The sequence below is a fragment of the Corvus brachyrhynchos genome, unplaced genomic scaffold (assembly GCF_000691975.1).
Source record: "Corvus brachyrhynchos isolate BGI_N302 unplaced genomic scaffold, ASM69197v1 scaffold444, whole genome shotgun sequence".
NCBI lineage: Eukaryota > Metazoa > Chordata > Aves > Passeriformes > Corvidae > Corvus > Corvus brachyrhynchos.
Window position 1 is genome coordinate 1113653 of NW_008237886.1, and position 17293 is coordinate 1130945.

The 17293-nt window shown below is 42.2% G+C and overlaps 1 protein-coding gene across 1 annotated transcript in view; it reads right to left on the reverse strand.

Annotated features, from left to right (window-relative positions):
* Positions 1-16329, reverse strand: part of SCOC (short coiled-coil protein) — a 20195-nt gene extending 3866 nt beyond the window's left edge. Inside the window, exon 1 of the mRNA XM_017732675.1 lies at positions 16286-16329. The gene's annotated coding sequence lies outside the window, so the exon portion shown is untranslated. The remainder of the gene's footprint in view (positions 1-16285) is intronic.
* Positions 16330-17293: the final 964 nt, after the last annotated feature.

The following is a 17293-nucleotide window of genomic DNA, read 5'->3' on the forward strand; positions in this document are numbered from 1 at the left end:
GGCATCGCCTCTCGTCACAGGGCGGTGCGGACGAATGCGGGACCGCGCGTCACAGCTATGTCCCCTCACAGGCTGCTGCAGTCGTACCCGGCCCCCTCCCGTCATATCCCGCTGAGTACCAAGTAAGATGATGTTTCTGATTAATGCGTTCTGTGCTCATACGCCAGTGTTCAAAGCAGCGGTCCTTAGTGGTTGGTCGCTCTGAGTAGTGTTTAGAAGAAATTAAGAAAAGGCATTTGTTCCCTGGTGCGTAACCCCTTCAGATGTAGGTATGTTGGGAAAGCCTGAGGAAGGTCCGAGAAAGCAGCATGTTTCTGGCTGCTGTTGACTCCCAGGTGCTCGTATGTGGAGCTTTGGGAGAGAGGAGCCCCTTAGCCGGAGTCTAGCAGGCCCCAGTTCAGTGCCCAGCTGTTTCCAGTCTGGCACATCAGTAGCCTTTTTCACAGCAGTGTCCACAGTAAGAAACTTGTAATTTAGCTCCGTGCCTCTGGGTCTCACAGCACTGAGATCACATCACATAAGAACCTAAGTAACTTCACAGAGTCGCTCTCATCTAATGGCTCAGTAGCTCCAAAACAACACTCCTGTGTCTTTGTTCTTTCCCTGGTTCCCTGGAGGGAATAACCCTTGCAGAACATGCTACACATGGTCCTCACTTTGACCTCATAGCACAGTCTATGAGCCACAGCAAAGGAATGAAAAACATTCATGACCCGAGATAATTTTAGTGGCTTCACTGAAGTGATTGCATTGCATAACCTGTAGTACTATGTAGTTTGAACCATATGTTGCAGTGAAATATATTCATATTGCATCTGTAAATTGCAGTAATATATCTGGTTATAAATAAATAATTCAGTGCTGTGCAGACACTCAGGAAGATAAAGGCATTTGGGAAGTGAGCCCTCTACTGTATTTTTAAATACACTTCAAAAAGTGTATATTTCTAACATCTTCATCTTCTGGCTGCCTCCACAGTATTATTATTGTGTCAATGACATTTTTTAACCTTACAATCAGTTAAGTTCAGATTAGACTGAATGCTATCCAAGGTCTAAAAACGTACTGCAATTAGAGTCTTGCTGTCCGTCTGTACTGGAAAATGAGTCTGTTTCCAGTTCCACTAGCTAGTTCACTTAAAAGCATATCACTGTCCCTACAAAAGGCATTTTTAACACAGCAATCCTCCTTATTTCTTGCAAGCAGTCCTCTCAGGTGGTAGCTGGGCTTCAGGAGCTTGTTAGAAAGTTTCCTTCATTGCTGTTTTTAAAATGCCAGGTGCTTGAACTGTTTTGATCTTGCTTGCTGCACTGGCCATGTGGCAAACCTGGCAATCAACAGGTTCTCCTAATTCTTTCTAATGAGACAATCTCCAGCACTTTGATTAACGGGGAAAAAATTATGGCCAGATTCTCCAGGTGTATGCAGATGGATGGAGACCTTGCTTACCTGGTGAAGAATGTGCTATGTTTTCATGCTGTAAGAGGGGGAATAATTATTGTAGGCTGATCTTGAGGAAATGCTCCTCTCTGCTGCAGAAATTCCACTTTTCTTGCTGCATTATAGGTGGAGATTATTGTTGAAACTGTCCCAAAATGCGCATACGGGGGAAATCCTTGATGTTAAATTATGGGACAGAATGAAAACCAGAGATATTGGTTCCTGTGCTGTTGTAGCCAAAACAGTAGTAATTTCAAGAGCTGCTGGTTTACCTCCTGTTTCCTTTTTGGTATGTGTGCTGTTGGGGGTTCATTCTGCTTTGCCTGGTTGTGGTTTCTCACTGTAGTACTTTCTTCTGATTCTGAACTCTGATGTTTGAGCATGAGCACCAGGATCAACTCCTTTTCAGAAGTCAGCCTCTGTGAGAGGTTTTTTTGGTTTTACTTTCAAGAAAGCTGTTGTTCTGAGCTTTTACTGTTGGCATTGCAGAGAGGTTATCAGCAGAGAGAGCAGACAGCATTCTTAGTCCACAGAGTGCTGTGTGTTATGAGGTTAGCATAGAACGGTCCAGGGACCAAAACATTTGGATTGATACTGCTGGGTGTAAATTCCGCAGAGAGAATGCCTAGATCATCCTGTGTTCCCTTAAAAAGGCGTGCATTCCTAACCCTTCCTCTATTTTCCGCTGCAAAGAAGGAAACTCCAGAATTCTAAATATCCAATGCACCACTACTTTTAAACAAACACCAAAAAACATGCACACACTCAAGAACCCCAAAACACAAATGCAAAAATGCCCAAACCCAATATATAACAGGATAAAGTATCCACAGCCCAAAGTATTCTTGTATGAGAAATCAACCAAGAAACCAGAAGCTTAACGTATCACATGGCTTTTCAAATTCCTCACCTCACCTGTCTTGCATTTGCATAATACATTATCAATTTAAATTTTTGTGCACTTTAAATGTAAAGCTTTAGGGACTTAGGATATATCCCCAACAATCAGATTCCTTTTATATCATAGAATGTGCCACAGGGAAGGCACCTATGCATATTATGACACCAAATTGGGTGAGAGTGTTGGTCTGACAGGTCCTGCACTTGGGGCACAACAACCCCAGACAGAAAATAGCTACAGGCTATTTTCTAAGGCGTTTAGTTAAATCAGAGGAGGCATTCATAATATTGTCATTATATTAAATCTATAGGAACAAGTTTCAGTTTATAAATGCAACTATCTGTACTTATTTGTATCCTAAGTTCTAGTCAGATTTTCTAAAAGTAGCTAATGTCACTGGCAAAATGAATTAATTTATTCACTTTCACTGAAAGAGCAATTTTTGTTTAAAATACAACAATCTCCCTAGGATATAAAGTATCATTAATAGTTTGCCTGAATTCATGTACAGGTACAAACTGAGAGGAGAGGATTTTATTGCTCTGCACTCTGACTCTCAGTCATTGCTGCTAACTACAAACATTTTCAGATGTTTTATTTCTAAAACTCTGTTTTACATCCCGTTTTTTCCATGGCACACAGTGCAAACCAAAAAGCCTCTGACTTCCCTTTTGGCGACATTCCAGGCAGCAGAGGCATTTGCGTAAGCTGACTGATGACAGAGGCTTCACTGTTCACCACTACAATAGAAATGTATTCTCTTTTTCACTAACAGAGGAAGGCATTGAGCGTATTTCTGAGATGACTTTGCTATTCGAACTGTAGTGTTTGCTCCTTTGACTAATTATTGCCACAAAGCAAAAGATAAAAATGAACACAAGTGGCTTAAGTCTTTTTCCTTGCAATGCTAACTCATGAGACCATTTACATCAAATCTTCATCCTTTTGTTTCTCTGCAGAAATAACAGACTCTGAGGACGGTTTTTTTTTCACTTAATGTTGCTCTACACCAAATTCTCTGCAATTCTTATTATTCTTTCAGAGCAACCTCAAAAAGCTTCTGTAGCTTAGTGCATATCCTTGTGCAAATTTACGATTAGGGTCTTCTGTTAAATGCAGAATTTGAGTGTTTCTTAGATTGTGCTTTTTCCAACTAAGTCAGTTTATACAAAATGAGCAAATACTTTGGCTTACATTGTTCTAACTCCTCTGTGTCCGTACTTATTGTGCATGTCTTGGTTTTGCCTTAGGTACTGAGAATGGGACCTCATCAGATGATGTGACCTGTGAACATACAGTTGGAATGAAAAAAGGCAGTCTCTTTAGAAAGCGTACAAAAAGCAAGCCTCAGAAAGTCATAATTTCTCTTTATCCCTGAAGAGGCCTGCCTTCATATAGCTACATACGGCTATATAGTCAACATATAGCATCCTATCCTTTGTGAGATTGAGCATGAGTGCAAAAGTTCTCATTTCTACTGACTCCGCAAAAATGCATTTTTAAATAGACTGAGGTGTTGGGGTCCCTCCTCTGCCATGGAGCCCTGGGAGAGGGGCCCTGAGGGGAGACACGGGGTTTCCCTGCCCCTGGTCACCTTTGTTTCCCATTGGTTGGTTTGTGTTTCCCGGTGTGGCCAAGGACCCTCGGGTCCCGTGACTGCTGAGTTCCTGAGCTGAGCCCCGGCCATGCGGCTGGAGAAATAAACATCTCTGAAACATCTACCACGAATCTGTCCATATATACTTCCTTTCCACGGGACTCCTGGTTTGAAATATGCTTGTTGCAGTAATCCCCGCTGCAACACTGAGGAACTGAGCTCTTTGCAGCTTTGGGCTGTGAATACCAACATATGTTACATAACATTATCCTCTTAACTGTTTGATCCTCCTTGTAATCATCAGCTATAGGTTTGCCACCAGATTTTGTGGAAGGATATCTAGCAAGGTTCCATAAAGCTTTACTAGTAACTTAATGAGATGAAAAACTGCTTTGTCTTTCTATAAATTAAGGGTTTGTATCTGCTTTTAAAAGGATGGGTTTATATGAGAAATGTAGTCACTAATGTTGGCTTTCTGTAAAGCATATTTGAAAAAAGAGTAAGATAATTTCTAGGTACTCTACAATGAGGAAAGAGGGCCTTGATCTGCTTATTTAACATTGATTGGAAGTACAATAAAGACATTTTTGCAGATGTTGGACAGCATTTCACTGTTTTGTTTTACTTTTGGTTTAATTTCCTCTGTGCTTTGTTTGGGTAGGTAATTTTTTGAGGGAACTTTATCTAGTGCTGTGAGTTTTTAAATTGAAAGGTACTTCTTTCATTAATGGTGAAAATATTTTCACAGATGTTTTCCTTGATTTCATGTGCTGTTACTATTGTCATTAAAATACTTACCAGAAAGTTTCTATGTTGCTACCATTTTGTGTTTGTCTTGATTTACATGGAAGTGTTTTATTTTTAATACCCGCATACTTAACAAATAGAAAGACACTGCTGTTTTGAAAGAGCAATAGCTATTAAATATTCATGGCTTGTGCTTGGTTAATGAGGCTCAGTAACCCCTGTTACTTTGAAACAATGGCTTTTCACTGTACCATAGAAAGTTTGATACGAAGGCTGTATTCTGATTATCCTTCAGATTGTATGTATATAGCATGTTGTTCTACTTGCTTGTTTAGTATCTTTCCAGTATGTTTTAAGAAATGGGGAGAAAATTTTATGCAGTAACAAATGTGCTGAAGTTCATTAAAACCAGTGCACCTTTGTGAACCTTTTTAATATTTAATTCAGGAACACTTGCATGTAAAACATTGTCATTCACAGACAAAGTCCACTTAGGATCTTCGTAGTGGAAGCCTAGTTTCCTTAGTCCTTGCTCGAACTTGCTCTTGTCCATCCTAAGGAATCTTTTTCTCTCTCTCACTGTGTAGACTTTTAGCTTCCCTGCTCGTCTGGAATTGATGCTATTCTCCAGTCTTTCTGTTAGAGCCTAATAAGGCCCACTCTCTTTGTTAGCTTCAATGCCCCAGAGTTACTGTAATTAGTCTTAACTTCAGCTGGGAGAGTTAAGGAAGACTGTTTCCTACAAAGTTTATCATAGTCTCTTCCTGTTATAGGTTAGGAATTTTCTTACATTTTCTAACCTCCAGGTGTTGCCCCCTGCCAGATGAAATGGATCAAGGTTATCATGTTCACCGTGAATCTTACTATATTTACCCTCTGTGCCTTCAAGCTATAAGCTTGCCTGAAAATGTCACTTGTTTTCAGTTATTCTGATTTTACTTCTACTTTCTGAGTGGTGGTCCCCACCTCTTCACTACCAGGGGAAAAGCTGTAATACTGGTAGCAGCTCTTTAATAAGGAAGCCTCTGTATTGTGAACATGAGCTTTCTCTGACCCTGGGTGTTCTGTTTCAGTCAAGAGTCACGCAAATCTGAAGTGTTCTGTTTCTGAGGTGCAGTGTTGGGGTCCCTTCCCCCCTGCCATGGAGCCCTGGGAGAGGGGCCCTGGGGGGGAGACACGGGGTTTCCCTGCCCCTGGTCACCTTTGTTTCCCCATTGGTTGGTTTGGGTTCCCTGATAATGCCAAGGACCCTCGGGTCCCGTGACTGCTGAGTTCCTGAGCTGAGCCCCGGCCATGCGGCTGGAGAAATAAACATCTCTGAAACATCTACCATGAATCTGTCCATATATACTTTGTTTCCATGGGACTCCTGGTTTGAAATATGCTTGTTGCAGTAATCCCCGCTGCGACAAACTGGTGGAGGAATGCGGGCAAGATACCAATCCCTGAGGAAAATTCGTGAGTAAAATAACCACTCTAGACCTCTCTCTTCTCATCTTGGTTTGGATATTCTCTCTGGACTATGGAAGAATCATGGGAAATGGGGCTCTCTGAGCCACAGAAAGAAATGTACCTAGAAGTTAAAGGAATCCTTGAACAACAAAACAAAAAAGTAATGGAACCAGGAGACCTAGAACTTTTTTTTAACTGGCTTTTCAAAAATTTCTCCTATATTTCTCGAGAGTTACTTTTTGATATTGAACCTCCTGGATCTTGTCAGGGGTGTTTTTGGGACGAGATCTTGTGGGAGATGAAAAATCAAACAGAACATGTATTAGTGATTGAACCCTTGCGTGGATCCATGGTAGTCAATGAAGCTGAGCAGGGGCAGGGAAACCCGTGTCTCCCCCCCTGGGCCCCTCTCCCAGGGCTCCATGGCAGGGGGGAAGGGACCCCAACAGTGCAGTACAGTCCTATTTGCTGTGTTGCTAAGGAGATCTCTTTTATAGCAGTGACATCTGTCAGGGCTTGGCTTTGAGTATCAAGCCCCAAATGCCAAGATTGACTTGGAAACCCACTGGCAGTTGGTGCTTGGATAAGAGAGTTTTTAACCTTGTGCCTCTGTTTTCTCAAGGATATCAACATTTTCCAATCTGCAGGGTACTGAGGTTAGAGCAGGAGAGGAGGCTGGTGGGTGTTCACCTTCTGAAGAAAGAGACTTGACATCTCCTGAAAGACTAAGAAAGCTACATGGCAAAAACACCCTTGTGTGAGACAGGGCAGACCGAAACCCATCCAGTATTATGGAGTCATCCCTACCTCAGCTACTTCTGGATGCTTTGCAAAGATAAGACGATTATGCCACTGAATGCTGCCCCCCGTCTATTCTTGATATGTTACTAGCTGTGCAGCAGGTCACAAAACAGTGTCCTATAGGATACCTTTTCTCTACTCTTCTACACCCTGCTACAGGAAAAAAGTGAGATTCATTGTGAGGAGAACCCTTCATTATTGTACAGCTTGGACCAAGCTCTGCCAAATTGTCTTCTTGTGAATAGTTCAGGCCAACCACATCTTGGTGTCAGTAGCCCTATGTGAGGTACAAACGAAGTGCATTCAAACATCCAGCTCAGCCCCATCACACTAATATGGAATTGCTAATAGAAAATTCTGTTCTAAAAATAAGATGAATTTAGTGGATTTTGGTTGTTTTTTTGTTTGGTTTTTTTTAATATAGGAGGTAAATACAGCATGCACAATAACATTCTTTATCTGAAAAAAAAAGGGAGGGGAAGGAAATGTGGCTCATATTGTTCAAAAATAAGCCCTTCAGATCCCTAGTAGTGTGAATTAGCACAGCTCTTTGGCAGCCATGCTGACATGATCAAGTTGATACTCTGGCCACACCCTTCTAAATAATTTATTGTCAATTCATATTAACTCACTCCATTTTTCCACTATGTAGGACTCTCCTACTTCCCCTTACAAGTAATTTTTATTCCGTAAGTGGGGAGGAGGGGGCTGGAGGGATAGGCAGTCTTTGCTTTTGCAGTTTCTTTTATAACAATTAAAGGCTTAACAGAGGGGCTTTAGAATACCACCTTATTTCCATTACCAATTAACTTGCATCACTTCTCATGAGTTCTCAGTAGAGTATGTCAGAGGTTTGTTATTCTGTATACAGCATTATCTATATTTTATTTGATAGTAGTATCTACTGAGTTAATATTTCTGTAACAGTGTCTCTCTAACCAGTAAAGGCTCTATGTGCTCAGAAGACGAGTGTGTATTACCATACGCTAATATATGAAAACTGTGGTAGCCACCATACCCCCAAACCCTCAATTCTTAGCTCATCACAAGCCTTATTCAAACTATGCAACTAAAAAAAGTTTGCTGGAGGGTATTTGCTAAAAATATGTTGTACCTGGTAATCAGGACAAACTTGCCTGCTCCCACAGTGCTGTTATTCAGCCTGTGGAATTTGCATTGTATCAGTAGAGTACTGCAGTCTCTTACCTGAATCATCTGCCAAAGAAATATTGGTGAATGTGCCATCCTCCTCATCTGAAGGTAACTCCATTTTGCTGCCCTTTCCCAAAGTTTTTGAGATGTGTGTTAAGCATGGCAGTTGTCAGCCATTTTTAAGCACACACGTGATTTCTCTGGTTAAATCTTTAATGAGTCCAGCACAGGTGTTATTGGCAGGTGCACACGTCTTGCTCTGTGTGCCGTCCCTTCTGAACCTTGAGCTCTTTGCGGAAATCGTTCGGCTGCAAGGCTTCTGACTTCTCACTGCTTCATCAGACAAGTGCTGAACAAACACTGCTATTACAGCTTCTTTCTATAACAGAATTGTATCCATCCTGGCTGGCTTTTTGTTATCATTATTCTTTATTTTCTCTAGGGCTGCACATGGGGCTTTCTTGGAGAGGTTTTTTGATAGAGAAAAGAGCAAAAGTAACTTAAGTGTTCAAGAAATGTTGCTTGCAATCCAAGAAAATGCAATGGACAGACCTGGGAGCAGCAATTTTAAAATACAGTCTTCAAATATTTAGGAATGTGAGTGGTTTTATTTACATGAAACAGCTGCATCAAAACAAATCAGGTAATGTGAAAAAGTGAAGTTATATAAGTGAGTGTCTGACATTCTGTGGTAGAAGACAGGAAGAAGGAAGAGAAATCAAGTCCAAAGAAAACCCCCTCCCAGTCATCTTATTTTGCTTCTTAAAGAGTGCTGGACATAGTTTTAACATACTAATTAAAAATCCACCTATAATTACTTACTTAAAGAATATCTTTAAGAGTATCTTTTGTTTGTACTCCTAGAACACAATGTTTACTTGCAGTTAATTTGAAAATGTAAAACGGCCCTGGCCTTGATTGAAGACAGAATAGTGAAAGTGAATAGTGGAATCACTATTTTCAGGGTGTTGCGTGTTCAGAATCTACCTGTCCTTTAGTTTTTTAATTTTGTATTCAGAAAAAGACTGTAAATTAAGGGTGTTGACAAATACTTTTTTTTCTTATTGTAATTCAGAACCCCTCTAAAGTCTTACTAAAAATCAAATCCTAGTTTTGTGAAGCACTGAATGAGAATTCTCTGAATTTACAGTTTGCGTTTCACACTTTTTGGCTCGTGAGACAGCTTCTATGTGCAAAGAGAATGCATATAACTTTGCAGGACAAAGGGCATAAAACACAGAATCACAGAATTAATTAGGCTGGAAAAGACCTCTGAGATCATTGAGTCCAACCTTTGACTGATCACTACTGTGTCAACCAGACCATGGCACATCCAGTTGTTTCTTTAACACCTCCAGGGGTGGTGACTCCATCACTTCCCTGGGCAGTTCATTTCAATGTTAAAAACCCTTTCCGTGAAGAAATTCCTTCTGATGTCCAACCTGAACTTTTCCTGGTGCAGCTTGAGGCTATTTCCTCTTGTCCTGTTGCTTGTTGCCTGGGAGAAGAAACTGACCCCCATCTGGCCACAACCTCCTGTCAGGGAGTTTTAGGGAGTGATAAGGTCCCCCCTGAGCCTCCTTTTCTCCAGACTGAACATCCCCAGCTCCCTCAGCTGCCACTCACAGGACTTGTACTCCCTCAGACCCTTCCCAGCTCCATTGCCCTTCTCTGGACACGCTCCAGCACCTCAATGTCTTTCATGTCGTGAGGGGCCCAGAACTGGACACAGCACTCGAGGTGTGGCCTCATCAGTGCTGAGTACAGAGGGACAATCACGGCCCTGGTCCTGCTGGCCACACTATTGCTGATCCAGGCCAGGATGCCATTGGCCTTCTTGGCCACCTGGGCACAGCTGGCTCATGTTCAGCTGCTGTTGACCAGCACCCCCAGGTCCTTTTCCACTGGGCAGTTTTCCAGCCACTCTGCCCCAGCCTGTGTTTCTGCCTGGGGTTGTTGCAGCCCAAGAGCAGGACCTCACACAATTGGCCTCAGCCCATTGATCCAGCCTGTCCAGATCCCTTTGCAGAGCCTTCCTGCCCTCCAGCAGATCAACATTTCCACCCAACCTGGAGCTTACCATCATCCACGAGCTTACCGAGGGTGCACTCAAACCCCTCATCCAGAGCAATAATGATACCAGACTGGACTCGGCCCAATAGTGAGTTCTGGGGGACACCACTAGTGAATGGCCACCAAGTGGATGCGGTACCATTCACCACTCTAATGACACCAAGCACTGGAATTGTTGCAGCTTACAGAAATTATAAATGTAATGCTCCTTTTTGGTTTTTTTCTTCTGATCTTTTAATTGCTTTGTTTTATTTAAGCTTTTCTGTTGGTGTTAGTGAAGTTATTGAGAGCTGCTTTCAGACGTTGTTGAAAACCAAACGTCTTGCATTTTCAGAACTGTGTTGAGCATTTCTTGCTTCATACTGATCAGAACCAGGTCAAAACTTACCTTATTGGTCTTGGGGTTCTCCTGCCCAAGGATAGGGGTTGGATTAGATGATCTTGATAGGTCCCTTTCAACTCAGCATGTTCTATGGTTCTTGATACTCTGTAAAGAGACTTACTGGTTTCATTCCAGATCCCTGAGTATCACAAGGGGGTTCTGGATCAGTTGGGTTTTTTTTTTTCTTCTTTCAGGGATGCAGCAGCATGCTTTGAAGCTCTCATGATGAAGATAAAGCTAGGAAACATTTTGATCTTTTGTCTTTATTATGTCTTTTATTGTTCTCAGACATGTTATATATGGTAGAAGCATTTCAGCAAAATAGTTTGGAAGGTCAGTTTCTAAAAACATATGCAATTATGTAATCTGTTAATCTGTTACCTCTGAATTTTTAAAAATTGTATGCTTGTGGAACCTAAGGGCTGTATCTTGTCTGAACTGTGAAGCCCCCATCCGACTGGTGTAATTAACTTCTCGAGCCTGTATCAATATTGTTCTATTATATTGGCCGTACAGGTACCCTCTGGTAGATACACTTTCCATGTAAATTATTAGCTGGTTTTAGACAGCCTGTCACAGCAGCCAAGTGAGTATGGATGTTGTGGAGTTGTTATTCATCTCTAGATCAAAGCCATTAGCAGAAGTGTAGCAGAGCAAAAGCTGTATTTTAATGAGTCAGTAAGAAAGACTCCTCCAGGTGAAGGAGCATATGATTCAGGGAGGAGTTGGGCTGTCTCCTGAGATACACCAATCCCTGCAATTTATGGAGTCAAGCTCTTGTATTGGTGCTGAGTGCATTCCACTCCATATGGCGCCAAGGAGCAAGTTACCTGAGGAGTTTTTCGTCTTGCCCTACAGAGTCAAGACTCCAAGGCTCAAAAGTAAGGCACTCTGCAAGTGTTTCAGAGCTCATTAAAGCTCCCTGTGAAAGGAGGGCCTTTGGACAGATGGCTTGTTTGATTCATTTCCTTAATCAGTGCCTCTGCCTCTGAAGGAGAGAGGGAAGGTATAGATACATGTCTTTGGGTGCAGGTATCTGCCTTTATGCACGTGTATATAAACGAAGACAATGTGGGACTCAAGACCTACATTGTTTACAGAAACCCTTTGCTTCCCATGAGGACCTGGGAATCAGGCTTGTGGGAGACTTACATAGATTGCTCATGGGAGACTCATTTACCAACACAGTGATGGGATTTAAAAGAAGTCTACAGTGTGATCTTGTTTTTTTCTTCCCCTAAGAGTCTTCATATTTAAACATGCACCTGTGTTCTATAACTTTAAAGGCACTGTAGAATTATCTGTGGCTTGCTTGTTTCTATGAGTGCTATGATGAGAAACATTTTCTTTGGTGGTGTCCTGATATTTTACTAGTGAATAAACATCTTTGGACAGGAGATGCCATGTTGAAGTATCCATTTCTTGCTGTCACCATGTTTCTTTTAAAAGGAGGAACATAAAGGAACAGCAGCAGACAGAGGAAGAAAAAAGCTTAAAAGAAAGCTATGTAATGGAATTAACCGTCACACCACAAGGAGTTTAGTAATTTCCATGAGTGAATTATTTTCACTGGAGTAATGGACATTAATGTAAAAGTTAATTTGGTTATAAAATAGTTCATCTTTCTGAGGACTTCATTACCAAGTTGAGCAGAGGTTGTGGAATGCTGAGCAGCTGTCTGGCTGCCTTTTAAAATAGATGTCAGGAACTGTCAGAGGAGGTTGACGGTAGGGGAAGTATGGGGACATCATCTTCTACAGCTGCTCCTGAGCCTTTTGTTTGACTTTATAGCAATAATATCAGTTCACGTAGCCATGTGCTGGCCCGGATTTGATGACTGTTGATAACAAGCACATCAGTAGATCACTGCTTGTGATGGCCAGGAAAGCAGTAGATAAATGCCCAAGAATGTCTTCAGGCTTGGTACTGAAATGAAGCTCAGGATTTTGTAGTTGGTCTGTGTCAAGGGCACAATTGCAGAAGGGTGTAGATCCTTAGATTTAAAACACTGTAGCTAAACCTGCCTGGTAGTAGGTTTAATTTTTATTACTGTAAGTACTGTGTAACTGTTTTCTAATTAAAGTGATTTAATAGTGACCTGAAAAGGAAGATGGCTCTGAGTTAAGTATGGATTTATGGAGTATTTTAGCTAAACCACAGCATGTGCTATGACTCCTATTTATACTAACACCATAACAGTGCTTATAGCAGCATGGTTGAGGCGGACTTCAATACCATTCCTTTATCTAGGGTTCAGCCTTGCTCTTACAAACTGAGCTAGAACATCAAAACATTCAACAGCACTCTTCACCTGCTTAATTTGTTTCCTATTACAGTGCTAATTTCTTATCTCTGTGAGTGCACAGCTGCAATTTTCAGTGGCTCTATTTCAAAGAGGGAAGAGTTCAGTTGGTTGAGACACATTTTTGCTGTCTGCACCCCTTGGCAAAACCTCTCTGACTCCTTGTCCCAAAGGTGTAATCCTCTAGATGTGCCTTCTCTTGCTCTGGTACTTTCTGCGTATCAATAATAGAAAAGTTTTGGGATTTTTTTAAGTCAGAAAAACACTCAAGTAAAAAAAGGTTACTGTTGCTTTCAGAGAAACATCTGGGACAGAGAGAACTGTTGGTAAGTAAGATCCTTGTTGCAATGCAGGTGTAATGGCTGATCTTCCATCAGGTGCAGTCCTAATGTGTTCTTCTGCTTTTGTTATACAGTGGTTTGATCAAGAGTCTAACTTGAATGCACGTTTTGCAAATGTGGATGTATATGATATAACCAATGCAGTGTAGTAAGTAAGCCACTAAAAGATTCTGAACTAAGAAAACTGCGTTGTGCATTCTTAGGAAATGTATTCTTCTGCTTTTAGGCCACACATTTAAAAACAAACCCAAAAATACTCCTTTTGATTTTTATTTTTTTTTTCAAATAAGACAATAAGTTCTGTGCAAATTCTTTTTCTTACACAAAACATTCTAAAATGCATCCAACATAGCAGTTTCCCACTGTATATAAACCACAGCATTTTAAAACTACATTCCTTGTTAGGAAATGGCAGGTGCCAGTCCATTTCTCTTTTAATGAACTTTGACAGAGGGAACTGTGGCATGTTTAGTGCATGCTAATAAAGCATTAATCATACCAGTGAATTCACAGGATGTTCAGTGCTAGGCTGACTGACACTGTGGGACAGTAACCTACTTGCAGAACAACAGTTTCCTAAGGTGGTGACAGAAGTATATGAAATGTGTTGCTTACAAATTTAATCTGTAAGCTATGTTTATGCTTGTCAGTAAGTGTCCTAGGTGTTTATTTTCTTCCTCTGCTTCCTTTCTCACTCACCCCTTACTAGTTTAAGGTACTTACAAGCCATGTTGAGGCTGTCTTCCAGATTTTGAGACGCTCATGTTATGCAGATGCCCATCGTTATTTGCAAATGCTGCTTCTGAAGTTGCATCCAAAATCACCACCTAGGAAGCAGCCACAACTGCCCACTTGTACTCATATCCCCTGATTCACTACATTTGATTTTCATGAATGCATACATACTGTTCTTTTCTGCATGGATTTTTTTTTTTTCTTATTTGGACCCACTTTCTCAAAATGAGTGACTTGTTCATAACATCTGGTAGGTGTGTCTTAAAACAGACCCACTTTCCTTCACACTTGTACATTCTACCCTCAGATTTCCTGTCATGTGTCTTTCTAGACTTGGAGAGCATCTTCTAAATTAAACGTCTTCTAAATTTAAAAAAAAGGAAAATTAAAAAATCTACTATTTCAGACTGCTTCACATACTCCTTAATGAGGAGGTATCTTTTCAGCTTTTTACCGGCTAGCGCTTGTATTTCAATGCCTTAGAAAGCCTCGAGCAACTGAGAGAGGTAGCACGGGCAATCTAGCATTTAGTAGCTCTAAAATCGGTACCTGTATCAGCTGCAAAGCAAATACCACGAGCAGAAGCAAAGAGGGAGAAATATAGCTCTCTGCTCGCTCAATTTCCCGCAGTTAGAAGCTTTCAAAAGAAACAGACGACAAGAGATGATCGCAGAAAGGTAGCAGAGCCAAGAGAGGGCGGGGCCTCCCTTGATTGTCTCTTTTATTTGGAGAAGGGGAAAGGGGAGGACTGGGGGCGGACCCGGGGTGACCGGCCAATCAGACACTGCTAAAGAGTTTGAGTTACATTTGGTTTTGCCCGCGCTTAGAACAAAGGAGCTCGGAGCACATGGCAGAGGCAAGTGTCTTGGGGAGGGGGAGGGGAAGCTCAGAACAGGCAGCAACACCTTAAAGTTTGATTCTGTTATGATTCCTGGGTAAACCAGACAGTGACTGGGCAATGGGTGAGCCTATCTATATTTCACTAGTGTGTACTTTTCCTTTCCTGTTCCTTTTTCTTTCGTCTGATACATCATCATTCTTACCTAGGTGACTCACTGTGCAGCAGAACAGGACTCTTCCCTGGACTTTGGAATGATCAATCTGCTCCTCTCTTTGAATGAAAGCCCTTTCTGCTTCAGTCCATTGATCTATGATTCTAGAGATAGCACTAATTCAGGAACAGGCCTCAAGTAATTTCTGCATCTCTGATATTTCACAGTGTTCATTGAAGAGGGTACCAGTGTAGAAAATGATGAGACACTTTTTTTCTTTCATCACTTTATAGTCATACTAAATATTTCCTCCACGTCTTTAGAATAGAGAGATGTAGAGCATTTGGCAGTGCATATCCTGTCCCAGGGTGTGTGTTCCTTCTGCTTTTGACAATGTATCTGACCACTAGCATCCTTCTGAAGTGAGCGTGACCCAAAACACAGGAACTCTTCCCTTCTTCTTGGCCATCCCTAGGCCCCTCCAAGTCTGTAACCAGCTGACCCATTTGCTTCTTCCGTTCCATAGTGCAGATAAATGCAAAACATTTCAGATTTTAAACGTGTAGACATTAAAATTATCATTGTCAAATGGATGGGGGAGGCTTAATCCAAAGAAATCTTGTTGATTAACCAACAATTAAATGCATGTAATACTAATAGATTTTACTTTGTAAGAGGATTCCAGAAACGGGTGGATCCCAATATAGCCACAGAAACTTTCTGCACAACAGTTTAAGTACTGAGATACCTAGCTGAAGTACTTAAGCTATGTAAATGTTGGGGTTTTAGGAGTTCCCCTTCTGGTTTTTTTCCCTCTTGAGGAATTTTCCCCATATATGTTGCTGGGGCAACAAATTGCTGGGTACTTGGGGAGGACAAAGGCCCTAGCCACTGAGAGTGTGGTCCAAGAGGCTACTCGCTTTCACCTGGGTGTGTGGGTGGTGGGTGCTCGGCGTTCAGACGGAGAGAGAGGCTGCTGCCATCTCGTCAGCACTGCAGGCTTTCTGCTCTAGGCTGCCTTCTTTCTACCAGAGAAACCCCAGGATTCCCAAACCCTCCTTTCCCTGCCCCCGCCGCTGCATTCGAGCCTTCACTACTCTGTAGCCCTCGCACACCCGGCCTGCCCAGACCTCCAGGGGTTCCACTACAGCTCCAGAGTTTGATACATCTCATCTGCCATCCAGGATTTGTGCTCATCCCTGCTGTTCCAGCCTGCTGTTCCCGAGGGTCTGTCCGGACACTGGGATCGGCTGCCCCGGGGGTTTTGAAGACTTTGTTCCATCTCTTCCCAGGATCCCAGGCCGCCATTGCCGCGTGCCCCCCATGCTCGCTCCGGAGCGCCCCCTGCAGCCGCGGGGGAACCATCACACCTGCCCTGCTCACTGGGAGCCACCAGCGCCCCTGCCGGCTGTGACCGGAACTGCACCCAAGGGGAAAGGGCCTGGCAGCCGAGAAGGCTGGGACTGGGTTTGTCATTGTTTGCTGTTACTGCCATAGTTATTGTTGTTTGTTTGACTGGTTATACACATATAGATATATAATAGTAAAGAACTGTTACTCCTATTCCTCATACCTTTGCCTGAAAGCCCCTTAATTTCGAAATTATAATAATTTGGAGGGAAGGGGGTTGCATTTTCTTTTTTTCATTTCAAGGCAGACTCCTGCCTTCCTTGGCAGACACCCGTCTTTCAAACGAAGACAGTAATTTTAGTACAGATTTCAGTGCTGGCCTCAGAATTACAGCTGGTTTCAGGAGTAGAGTAAGTTGCCTTATTCTGCAGCAGCAAGGCAGACATTGGTACATAGTCCAACAGGGTATCAGCCTACCAGCTCTTCTGCATCTTCTCTCTAAACCTTACCACTTACCAGGGGCAAAAATAGGGGAGATACACAAAGTATTTTGCCATTTCAAGCCTTTTTTGCAAAATCAGATGCGATCTCTTCATGGCCTGTATCCTGCCTACTCTGGGTTTGATAAACTTCATTGGATACTCTTACTGGTCTGCCTGCTGTTGCTGCAGGCTTTGAAAGAGAGTCATGTGGAACTGCATATGCTGGTCTTGGGTACTTTGTTTGTGTACCGAGGGAGGACTTTGGCTTGTTCACAGCCCTGTAATATGCAACCGGTGAAGAGGACTGGGTCCAGGGTACCAGGCAGAATTCCAAGCCCTTGATGACTTATTAGCTGAAACAAATATGGCATTTGTCATTTTCTCTGCTGAAGCAGTGACCAAAGCGCATAAGCAGGCTGCTGCTCCTCACTTGGAGCACTCTGCAGAATAAGGTGTGTGTCAGTCAAAGAATGACAAAGTCTATGCATGTATATCTATTTTTTCAAAGCCCCATACTTTAATAAATATTATTGTCACTTGCATGCA